This window comes from Schistocerca serialis, chromosome 2, assembly GCF_023864345.2.
Source record: "Schistocerca serialis cubense isolate TAMUIC-IGC-003099 chromosome 2, iqSchSeri2.2, whole genome shotgun sequence".
NCBI classification, from domain to species: Eukaryota; Metazoa; Arthropoda; class Insecta; order Orthoptera; family Acrididae; genus Schistocerca; species Schistocerca serialis.
Genome location: NC_064639.1, coordinates 340,892,805 through 340,905,796, shown reverse-complemented (window position 1 = coordinate 340,905,796; position 12,992 = coordinate 340,892,805).

Genomic DNA, 12,992 nt, shown 5'->3' with positions numbered 1-12,992 from the left:
GTGAAGTGGTGGTATGTGCCTGTCGATTGTACGAAATCACAGTAGAAACTTGGGTCGACGTAGAGACGTGACAGAATGGCGGAAGGGAGCCATCTTGTATGGGCGTGCCCATGAGCGCAACGTGAATGAAGTTGCCTGGTTTGCTGGGTTTTCAACCCCGACCATCCCACGTGTCTACAAGGATTGGTGTACCACTCTCAGCCACGTAACACACCGTAAGAACAGTGGTCGTCAAGATGTCCAGACCTGCAGGGGCCGGAGACGAGAGGCACGCCTTGTCAAAGAGAATAGGTTTCAAACCTGACAGTAATCGTCAATGATAGTGAATGCGGGTCTATCGCAACTACGCTCCAGATGCACACTGGAAAACGAACTGAGTGCGACGGACATTGCTAGTCGGGTAAGTCGCAAAAGCACATTACTCGCAGCGACCCATGCAGCTGGACGCATCGAACGCCCTTACAACACAGATAACTGGAGAGTAGCTGACTCGAGGCACGTATAGAGCGGTCCGAATGCAATTTTGCCTGTTTTCAAATGACGCAAGATGCTGGGTCCACCGATGTCCAAACGATGTGTTCAATCCGCAGTGTCAAGGGTGTAGCAAATGCCGGCCTGAGTGACCGAGCGGTTCTAGGCGCTTCTGTCTGGAACCGCGCGACCGTTACGGTCGCAGGTTCGAATCCTGCCTCGGGCATGGATGTGTGTGATGTCCTTAGGTTAGTTAGGTTTAAGTAGTTCTAAGTTCTAGGGGACTGATGACCTCAGAAATTAAGTCCCATAGTTCTCAGAGCCATTTGAACCATTTTTGTAGCAAATAATAATAACATTACTTGAGCTTGCTTACTCAGGTTACAGTGGTTGAACCAGTATGTTTGCCTCAGAGACCAAGTGTTGCCTTCCTTCTGCATCTTCATCGTGAGGATGCTGTGGACAAAAAAAAAAAAATGGTTCAAATGGCTCTGAGCACTATGGGACTCAACTGCTGTGGTCATCAGTCCCCTAGAACTTAGAACTACTTAAACCTAACAAACCTAAGGACATCACACACATCCATGCCCGAGGCAGGATTCGAATCTGCGACCGTAGCAGTCGCACGGTTCCAGACTGCGCGCCTAGAACCGCGAGGCCACCGCGGCCGGCTGCTGTGGACACTCCGGTCTTCCAATAGCTGTGGTGACAGAATTGCATGTATATGTTCCTGATTTGATGATCATTCAGGCACGCTGTCGTTCCTCTAACAGCCCCAAGTTTCCCTTGGAAAATGTCTGGGACTGCGGTGCATGTTAGAAGTCTGTTCTGTGAGTAAGCTGAAGTGCTCAGTGAGACAAATTTAGGTATTTAACGATAGAAATATGGTGGAAATGCAACCAGTGACAAATCTGAAGCGCTCAATTATGCAAGTTTATTTGTGCAATGGTGTGAACGCGGCTAAAACTACAAACGTTGTCTGCTGGACGAAAACTGTGAAAACAAGTACTACACACCGACATTTCACGATAACTAATCAGTAAAAAACGCAACACGCATTGTAATGAAAGCCATCTGACGATGAATCGTAATGATTCGAAACCGATAACGGTACCTTTAGAATAAAGGAATTTAAAATAATTTTGTGGCTGGTTGCTGTCTCAATACCATCAACGTTTGTCTTCAAATAACAGCCACGGTCTCCAACCATGTCATCATATGGCAAAATCGCACTATGACATATATTCATCAAAGGGTTGAATATGACATACCTCAAGAAACTTGTGGTGTATTTTCCTCGCCGAATTGTGCCAGAGATGGTATTACACGGTATATCGTGGTATCTCCGGACTGGTATTCTTAGGAGATGCTGCATTCCTGCACAACTACACTCTGATGATAAACTGCTGGAAACAGTATCTACAGTAAAATGGGAGTAAGCGTTCAGAGCGAACGTTAGTGGAGTGACCACATAAAGCAAATAGCAGGAAAATCAGATGCCAGACTGAGATTCATAGGAAAAATCTTTAGGAAATATAACTCATACATGAAGGAAGTGGCTTAGGAGGCGCTTGTTCTGTCGATTCCTGAGTGTTGTTCGTCCATCTGGAATCCTTCCCAGGTAGGGCTGACATAAAGCAAATAGTAGAAAATTAGATGTCAGACTGAGATTCATAGGAAACGCCTTAAGGAAATGTAACTCATTCATGAAGGAAGGGACTTAGGAGGCGCTTGTTCTATCGATTCCTGAGTGTTGTTCATCAATCTGGGATCCTTACCAGGTAGGGATGACTTGACAGACAGAGTAGATCTAACGAAGAGCAGCGCGTTTCGTCACGTGATCGTTTTGTTGGCTCGAGAACGTTACAGATATCTTCAACGAACTCCAGAGGCAGACGTTACAAGAGACGGACTGTGCATCACGGACAGGTTTGTTACTGAAATATCGAGATAGCACTTTCCGGGCAGAGTCAGACAGCATATTGTTTCCTTCCACATACATCTCGGGTAATCACCACGCCGAGAAAATTCGAGAAATTGGAGCTAATATAAAGGCTTACCGACGGTCATTCTACCCACGCACCATTCGCAAGTGAAACAAGGAAGGAAGGATTGTTAGTGGTACCAGAATTACCCTGCGCCATAAACCGTCAGGTGGCTTGCGGAGTATGACGTAGATGTAAATGCATTTGCGTACTATGCATAAATTCAGACTAGGCAATAAGCACGAATATTCTAATTAACAAGTTTACTTAGTGTTACAGACAGTTATCTATTATAATTGAACATTCACATTTTAGTTCTCATGTGCTACAAGCATAAAGCCCGATTTATGAGACATAAAAAGAGCGAGTAACGAGTTAAGTGTGAGCTAGACGTAGCGTCATAGCCAGGAATAGAGGCGTGGAAGAGCATATATTGCTGCTATAATTAGCCAGTCATAGTGACAACCTAAGAAGTCTCATTGTTTGTTCGTTTGTTTTCGCGTCGACACTTTACTAGGAACTAGATACTTTGCTTCTAAGAGGCAGCCTGAGCGAGACTTAAGAAGGGCCTCCATATCTAACAGTATGCGAACCACATTCTGTTATTAAATCGCTACGGCACCTTGCACTGTGGGAGAGAACAAGCTGTCATGCGCATTGCTAATCCTGTCCGAAGTCTGTCGCCGCACCAAATTGCTTCTGAGGGTACAACTCTTGACATTTGTGCTTGCCATTACTGAGAAGACTGACTGGGCACTGGCCTAAAGACGAGGCAGAGGGGCGCTTACGCAACGCATCGTGCAGGTGGCGGAGGACCGAGCGTCCTCTCAAGGTCACGGTCCCTATGACGCCAGTCAGAGGCGACTCGCATCGACGCTTCTGGAAGCGCCCACCGTTCTGCTAATGTGCACCACAATTTAAGGACGATCTTGAAAACTACGTTCTATGTATGAAAAACTGGGCCAACCCTTTGCTACCAGACGACGATGTAAATTCCTACGCTTCGTTGCAATGCGTAATCAGCATAGAGCTACTCGTGAATGGCACGAATAAGCGGTCTCTTAATAAACAATAGTGAGACTTTAGCTCTCTCTGAATGATATTTCCGAACAGTATAGTCGCCAGCATAACCTGTCATTAGGAAAACCAACACATCACGAAGATAGAGAAACCAAAACCTAATTAGCATGGGAATGGAGAAGAAAATACGCTGACGGAAAAGAATCGCAACACCAAGAAGGAGTTGTGCGACATAAAATAAAAGTGTTTTAGGCGTGTTTCTACATCTGAAAGACGATGTCTATTCACCTTTCGCACTAGTTGAATGAGAGTGACCCTATAGTGCCACTATGAGGATGCAAATCAGATTTCGTTTAAATACACGCAGAAACGGTCGCGAGCGTTACCCTTGAGTTGATGGTAGCTGAGAATTCTTTAAGGTGAGAAAGGCGCCGTTATCTACACCCCGCGGAGTATAAACTAGGTCGTGTAATATGGGCGTGAGAAGCTGGATGTACTGCAGAGAGACTTGGCACGAATGCTGCCACTGTACATGACTGCTAGCAGCAGTGGTCATGAGAACGGACGGTCGCAAGAAGACTTGGCTTCTGACGACCACGTGGCACTACAGAGACGGAAGACCGTCGCGTTCGGCTTATGGCTCTGGCCCATCGTACAGCATCTGCAGCATCAATTTGAGCGGCATTTGGCACCACAATAACACGACAAACTGAAATCGATTACTTCAAGGACAGCTCCGAGCTACACGCCCTGTAGCGTGCGTTCCTCTAAGCCCATACCACAGTCGTTTTCGACTTCAGTGGTGTCAGACGAGAGCTCTTTAGAGAGTAGGGTGGAGGTCTGTTGTGTTTTCTGGTGAAAGCTGGTTGTGCCTCGTTGCCAGCGATGGCCGGGTGTTGTTTAAGAGGGGGGCAGTTGAGGGCCTCCAGCCAACCAGTCTGCGACACAATGGACCTTTACCTGGAGTTATGGTCTCGGGTGCGATTTCTTACGACAGCAGGAACATTCTTGCGGTTGTCCCATGCATCCTGACTGCGGAATTGTACGTCAGTCTCGTGATTCGCCCTGTCGTGCTGCCATTTGTGAACAGCATTCCAAGGCCGGTGTTTTCCAACAGGATACCACTAGCCCACACAGGGCTATTGTAACGAGTATACTCTACAGTATGTCGAAATATTGTCTTGGCCTACTCGATCATTAGATCTGTTTCCAATCGAGCACATATTGGACAACTCCAGCCTCGTCCACAAACAGTATTAACCGTCCCTCTATTGATTGATCAGTGTAAAGGGCATGGAACTCCATACCACAAACTGACATCCGGTACCTGTACAACACAGTGCCTGCATGTTTGCATGCTTCCATTCAACATTCTGGCGGTTACATCAGTCGTTAATGTACCACCAACATTTCACATTTGCAACCTTCTGTCTCGCGCTTACTTTAACCTATGATCTTGCAATATCTTACCTGGACAAATGTATTTCCAGAATTTCATTATTTTACATTTATTATTTCTTGCTGTTATTATTTATTTTCGTAAGTGTATATTTACTTGTACAGCTAAATCTCCATACACGTGACGAGCGAAGTAATACTACACCGAAAACATTTTAGCACCAAGTCCTCAAGAATTCATTAAATTCGTTAGACACCAAGCATACAGTACTCCTGAATTTGTAGCTACTCGCTCATCGAGAAGCAGATTGTGTGTGTGTGTGTGTGTGTGTGTGTGTGTGTGTGTGTGTGTGTGTGTGTGTGTGTGTTTGTGTGTGTGTGTGTGTGTATATTTCCACGTAATGATGATGTCAAAACGGTTAAAATGACTCTGAACACTATGGGACTTAACACCTGAGGTCATCAGTCCCCTAGAACTTAGAACTACTTAAACCTAACTAACCTAAGTACATCACATACATGCATGCCCGAGGCAGAATTCGAACCTGCGACCGTAGCGGTGGTGCGGTTTCAGACTGAAGCGCCTAGTACCGCTCGGCCACACCGTCCGGCAATGATGATGTCGGTATCGAGAGTCAACAAACAGACAAGCTACACGTGCAAGGCAATGGGCGCCTAGTGGGAAGGACTGGGATTAAAATCCTTCCCCGGTCGTCTTGGTTTGATCTTACCACGGTCCGTACATCAGTTAAAGCCTGAATTCCAGAATGATTGCATTGGAAAGGACGTGCCGATTTCGATCCCCATCTCTTTTAAATGATATAGCTCTTCTTTCTGCCCTCGGAAAGAAAGACTGGAGTGCCAAACACTGTTTCATTTTGCTTCAGCCAAACGTGTTTCAGGATTTCCTGTACGGTCTTCGGTGAGTTTCGTTTATTATTCTGCCCCATGTTATCAGTTATTTTTACTGGTAGTTTTACATCTACCGTACATTCTACAGCTTGACACGGTTTTTGATGCTGTGGTCTTTTTTCCCGTAAAGAAAATGGGGAACATCAATAAGCTGTAGAAACCATGATATGCTCCATATTGTAAAGTACGGATAAAATTACCAACACAAAATAATTGATAGCGGTATGTGAGAGTTTTCGTTTACCATATGGGTTTCAGCAGTTTCTGTGCTATCTTCAGTGGGTTTTGTTTATTATTCCTTGTTTTCCATAGTGTCCAATTTCTCCAATAAATCTCCAATGTGCTTCAAATCGACTTCAGCTTCGCCTTCAATGACTTTAGTCGACGAGAAGATGTACACTGAAGCGCCAAAGAAACTGGTATAGGCAAGCGTATTCAAAGACAGAGACATGTAAACAGGCAGTATGCGGCGCTCCGCTCGGCAACGCCTATATAACACAATGAGTGTCAGGCGCAGTATTAGATCGGTTACTGCTGTTACAGTGGCAGGCTATCAAGATTTAAGTGAGTTTGAATGTAGTGTTATAGTCGGCGCTCGAGCGATGGGACACGGCATCTCCGAGGTAACGATGAATTGGGAATTTTCCCTTACGACCATTTCACGAGGGTATCATGAATATAAGGAATCCGATAAAACATCAAATCTCTCACATCGCTGTGGCCGGAAAAAGATCATGCAAGCACGACGACTGAAGAGCATTGTTCTACGTGATAGAAGTGTAACCCTTCCTCAGCATGCGAACCATTCAACGAAACATCATCGATATGGGCTTGCGGAGCCGAAGGCCCACTCGTGTACCCTTGATGACTTTGCGACATGAAGCTTAACGACCCGCCTGGGCCCGTCAGAACCGACATTGGACTGCCGATGACTGGAAACATGTTGCCTTGTCGGCCGAGTCTCGTTTCAGATTGTATCGAGAGGATAGACGTGTACGGGTACGGAGACAAACTAATGAATCCATGGCCCTGCATGTCAGCAGGGGACTGATCAAGTTGTGGAGGCTCTGCAATGGTGTGGGGTGTGTGCAGCTGGAGTGATGTAGAACCCCTGATATGACTAGATACGACTGACAGGTGACACATACGTAAGCATCCTCTCTGATCGCTTGCATCCATTCATGTCCATTGTGCATTCCGACGGACTTGGCCAATTACAGCAGGACAAAGCGACACCTCACACATCCAGAATTGCTACAGAATAGCTTCAGGAACACTATTCTGCGTTTAAACACTTCCGCTGGCCATAAAACTCCCCGTACATGAACATTGTTGAGTATATCTGGGATGCCTTGCAACGTGCTGTTCTGAAGAGATCTCCACCTCTCGTACTCTTACGGATTTATGGACAGCCCTGCAGGATTCATGGTGTCAGTTGCCTCCCGCACTACTTCAAACATGAGTCGAGTCCATGCCACGCCGTGTTGCAGCACTTCTGTGTGCTCGCGGGAGCCCTACACTATATTAGGCAGGTGTACCAGTTTCTCTGCCTCTTCAGTGCAAAACCTCAATTTTTCTTCCTTACTTCGACATTTAAGGTATCAAAAAACAAATAAACTTTGTCCGAGCAAGTCTTAAAGGCCAGATGGTACCGACCCACAGGCGTCACAAATGCGAATATGGAGCTGCATGTAGACAGTACATAGCTCTCCCGTGACCGGAGCCGCTATTTCTTACAAGGGAACCTCCCCATCGCACCCCCCTCAGATTTAGTTATAAGTTGGCACAGTGGATAGGCCTTGATAAACTGAACACAGATCAACTGAGAAAACAGGAAGAAGTTGTGTGGAACTGCGAAAAAATGAGCAAAATATACAAACTGAGTAGTCCATGGGCAACATAGGCAACATCAAGGAGAATGTGAGCTTAGGAGTGCTGTGGTTCCGTGGTAGCGTGAGCAGCTGCGGAAGAAGAGGTCCTTGGTTCAAGTCTTCCCTCGAGTGAAAATTTTACTTTCTTTATTTTTGCATAGTTATTATCTGTCCGTTCGTTCATTGACGTCTCTGTTCACTGTAATAAGTTTAATGTCTGTGTTTTGCGACCGCATCGCAAAACCGTGCGATTAGTAGACGAAAGGACGTGCCTCTCCAATCGGAACCGAAAACATTTGATCGCAAGGTCATAGGTCAACCGATTCCTCCACAGGAAAACACATCTGATATATTCTATACGACACTGGTGACGGCATGTGCGTCACATGACAGGAATATGTTGTCGACCCACCTAACTTGTACACTTGGCGAATGGGTAGAAAGATTCTTCTACCTTGCCCGATTTAAGTTTTCTTGTGGATGTGATAACCACTCCCAAAAAAGTGATGAAAACATAAGAGTTTTGTCACATAAACTGAAAATAAAAAATTAAACTTTTCACTCGATGGAAGATCTGAACCAAGAACCTTTCGTTCCGCAGCTGCTCACTTTACCACCAGACCACGGCGCTCCTGCTTTCCCAGTGTCCTAGATGTTGCCTATGTTCCCATGAACTACTCAGTTTGTATATTTTGCTTATTTTTTCACAGTCCCACAAAACTTCTTCCTGTTTTCTCAATTGATCTGTGTTCAGTTTTTCAAGTCCTATCCACTGTGCCAACTTATAACTAAATCTGAGGGGGGTGCGATGGGGAGGTTCCCTTGTTAGTGAGGTAGCTCCTCACTTGATGTCACAAGGGCTGAGCGCACCCCGGCTACTGAAAGAGCTGGAGAGACCCGAACGTTCACCCATCCAAGTGCTAGCCACGCCCGACAAAGCGTAACTTCGGTGATATGACGCCAACCGGTGTTACCACTGTGGCAAGGCCGTTGGCCTTTAAGGTAGCAAAGTTATTGAAGTAATAGACGTATGTGCACGTGCGTGGGAATGTACAGGTAACGGTTTTAGTTCTTCAACATATTCCTTGCTTTACGTAGCTACCCATTTAGCTGTCGCTGAAGGAAACGTAATTCATGTCAGAATAACTGGTGTTTTCGGCTACGTACCACTGATGTGATCTCTCAGTGAAGAATGAACTGAAACAGCGTTGCCAGTTCAAATAATGTTGATCCATAAGCGTTACTATAGTTTTTCAAAACTCCTCTGTTATAAAATCGTCGAGTTGTTAAAAAAAAAACTTCAAACCATCACCCACAACTGAGTCCTTCTGTTTATTACGAGAATTATACGAGCGTAACGTTCTGTTGAGGGAAGTTACTTATCTACAGATTTTAGTATTAATCCTTAGGATCTTTTTCATTTCGACCGCGTACAAACATTCCACGAACTGAAACAAAATACAGTGATAAGAGTACATAATATAAAGATGTAGGAAAGATACTGATATTTTTAACGGAGAGACTTGAGTTTGTGCGATTACTTTTGGAGACCATTTAAGCCCTGAAGGCGATATTTATTAGAACAATCGTTCAACAAATTGGATTTCTCTTCGGGTCACGGTCGAGCACTTAAGTGGCTTGACAAATTGTGTATTTCATACAGAATTTTTCATGTTATAATAATTTAAACACATTACTGTCATCATAATCACCAAAAGCCCATTTTTCCGCTTGTTTTACGTTTGCAAGTAATTTCCTCCTTCGCCGGCTTACTGTTGTCCTGACATCCACGTGGCGGCACGTACACTTTGACCCGGCTCTGGGTAATGACGTAAATGAATATATAATGATAGTTTAGCCCACCGCCACGTTGCTCGTGGGACCTGTTAGCTGCGAAAGAACATACGACCAAATAGAATGCCAGGAACAAAACACTAAATGCGCGTGAACTTGATGGCACATAAAAATAAAGCTTTACGTTAATACCGTCGTATCCGTGCCGTAAAACCAGTGTTTCGTGAAGTCCGTAGGAGCTGCAAAAACAAGTCTGTAACATTACTGGCATGGCATCGAAGAATCTGAGGAAGTGTCCTTGAAATTCAGCGTGCTGGGGAATTAATCCATAAATCTTGAACAGACAGGTCTTCAGAATGGAAACTACGGGGCTACGAAGACGGTTTTTTTTTTTATCAGCGAGACAACATGCTGGCTACTGTATAGACTGAAAAATCCTTTTAATAAATGGAGCTAACACTGCCTAAGATTCGGGGCAGTATACTCAGAGCGCCGACATATTCGATGTTTCCTAATGGGATACTGTCCCACTAAGCCTGGCGTTTGTATGATGTCAGAAGTCTCACATGTTCAGTCACCTGTTCCTCACACATCAGAATCATTCAAACTTAAACACTTGACCGTATATTCATGTCTTTCAAATTTTCTGTTTGATTCCTCTCCTGTGCCAGCGTCTTCATCTCAGATAAGTCCTTACAACCTACGTCCTCAGTTATTTGCTGAATGTACTCGAATCTCTGTTTTCCTCTACAGTTTTTGCCCTCCACAGTTCCCTCTAGTACCACAGAAGTTATTCCCTGACTTCTCAGCAGATGTTCCTTCCATCCTGTCCCTTCTTCTTGTTCAGTTTTTTCTCGCCGATTCTCTAGAGAACCTCCTCATTTGTTGCCTTATCAGTCTACCTAACTTTCAACATTCTTCTGTAGCACCACATCTCAATTGTGTCGATACTCTTCTTTTCTGGTTTCCCTAAGCCCATGTTTCACTACCATACAATGCTGGGCTCATAATGTGCCTTCTCGGAAATCTCTTCCTCAAATTAAGCCCTATCTTTGATACTAATAAACTTCTCTTTTTGCCAGTACTAGTGTGCTTTCGATGTCCTCCTTGCTCCGTCCATCATGGGATTATTTTTCTGCCTGGGTAGCACAATTCCTTAACTTCGTTTCCTTCGTGATCGTCAATGCTGATTTATGTTCCTCTCTCTTCTCATTTATGCTACTTCTCAACACCTTCGTCTTTCTTCGAGCTGCTCTCACTCCATAACTACTCACTTGTCTGTTCATCCATTCAACAGATCCTGTAATTCTTCTTCATATGGAGCTGTGGCCGGAAATCAGTTTCAAGGGAGGTACACCCACTTGAAGGTCGAGATGAAAGATTTTTGACAGTGTAGGTTTCAGTGACTGAAATCAGTATGAGAACAACGAAGCAAGTAAGAATAGTGTGTCGGTCCTAGTGTCTTATCTTCACACTGGAGAGTGCAGAAACTTGTCCACGATAGCCGGCCGCGGTGGTCTAGCGGTTCTGGCGCTTCAGTCTGGAACCGCGGGACTGCTACGGTGGCAGGTTCGAATCCTGCCTCGGGCATGGGTGTGTGTGATGTCCTTAGGTTAGTTAGGTTTAAGTAGTTCTAAGTTCTAGGGGACTTATGACCTAAGATGTTGAGTCCCATAGTGCTCAGAGCCATTTGTCCACGATAATGTCATTGTCCGTATAACTTACTTGCAGAAATTATTTATGGTCTTGCCTTTGAGGAGGTGATCCTCGTGCGTAGACACCGAGCATGCTCCCTCGAAGGAAGAAGAAGAAATGGGTTTAACGTCTCGTCGGCAGCGAGGTCGCTACATACGGAGCAGAAGTTCGGATTCTGTCAAGCATGGGGAAGGAAATCGGCTGGTACCCATTCAAAGGAACGTTTTTCCTGGAGCGATTCAGAGAAATCACGGGAAACCTAGCTCTGGATGGCCGGACTGTTTGAACTGTTCTCCCCCTGAATGCGAGTCCAGTGCCTCCTCGAGTGTGGAGCTAAAACACTAGTTCAGATGGAAAATTCCCACTTGACCTGGTGTGTTCTCAAGTAATGCTCTCCATCATTGAAACGTACACTCTCAAAGGTCTTTGATCTGCGCCTTCAAATAAGTGTACATCCCCTGGAACGCATTTCTGGCTATACGAGTATGTATGTATGGCCTGTTTCGTTCTCCTCACGGGGATCGTTTCCTTCAGTTTCTCCCTACTTAGCAAAATCCCCCTGTATATATACTGGCGCATAAGGTCTAACTTGCCTACAAACCAGTTCGTCTCTCTTTGGTTCATATCACACCCTGATCATGCTAAGTTTTTCATTAGCAAGCGTAATGAAGAAACCATTACGATATATTGCTAATTTTTACTTTGGACAATCACTTAGAAGTGAATGAAACTAGCTGAAAACAAAAGTCTACAAATACCAATTACAAGAAGAAGAGCAGCGCTAACAAAAGAACAAAAAACACAATATGTAGAACAACATCCACGAAACCTGTAAGCAGAAGTTTAAATTATTATTACATCATAGACAAGCAGACTGCCAGAACAGTTCATAACCTATACAGGGTGAATATTAATAAAACCGACAAACTGCAGGTACGGATTCATGACTGAAAATATAGGACAATAGGTCATGCACCCGTGGTCTAGGGGTAGCGTCTCTGCTTAGTAATCTAAAACGTTCTCGGCCTCGTGTTCCGATTCCGCCACGGTATAAATTTTGTACCAATAATCAGCGTTGGAGGCTGAAGACTTCCGGCATAAGAAGTCACCCTCATTCTGCCAACGGCCTTGTCAAAGAGGGCGGAAGTGCGGACAGAGATTCAGGGCACAATCTTGTCCTAGGGTGGGAAACTGCCTCTAAAGGCGGAAGATTCAGCAATGATCAACAGCATGAGTATGCAGAAGGCAATGGAAACCGCTGCATTACAGACCGTAACGTGTGTCCACAGACATGAGGCCTGTAATTGAAAAAGTGTCACGATGACCTCTCCATTGGAGAAAGATTCCGGAATAGTCCACCATTCGAATCTCCGGGAGGGGACTGCCAAGGGGGAGGTGACCATGAGAAAAAGATTAAATAATCAAAGGTCTCATGAACATGTGCCCGGAAATGGACGGTGTGCGTGCAGCGACAACAAATCGTCCCGGAACACAGTGCAGAGCTGCATTCCATCCAAGTCAGAGCACATGTTCAAAGTGGCCTCCACGGGGTTGCAGGTGATAGTAGCGGTTGTCAGGCAGGATACACAGAATCGTAGTTTAGCTTGAACCATGTTGGTGGGCCACTTGCCTGGAGCTTGTTCGAGGGTTCGTATCAGTACCCTGTAGAACTCGGTCCTGGTTTAAGCACAGTCCGCCACCTCGCTACTTGTTCGTTTGTCTGAAAGTACTGGAGATCATACAAATGCCCAAAAAGGGCTTGAAATGTTGTATGATGTGGTTGGTGTCTGCGAGGGTACTTGTTTTCGTAGCTGCCTCTCGATCGTTTCTATCTGCTTGGCCGTGT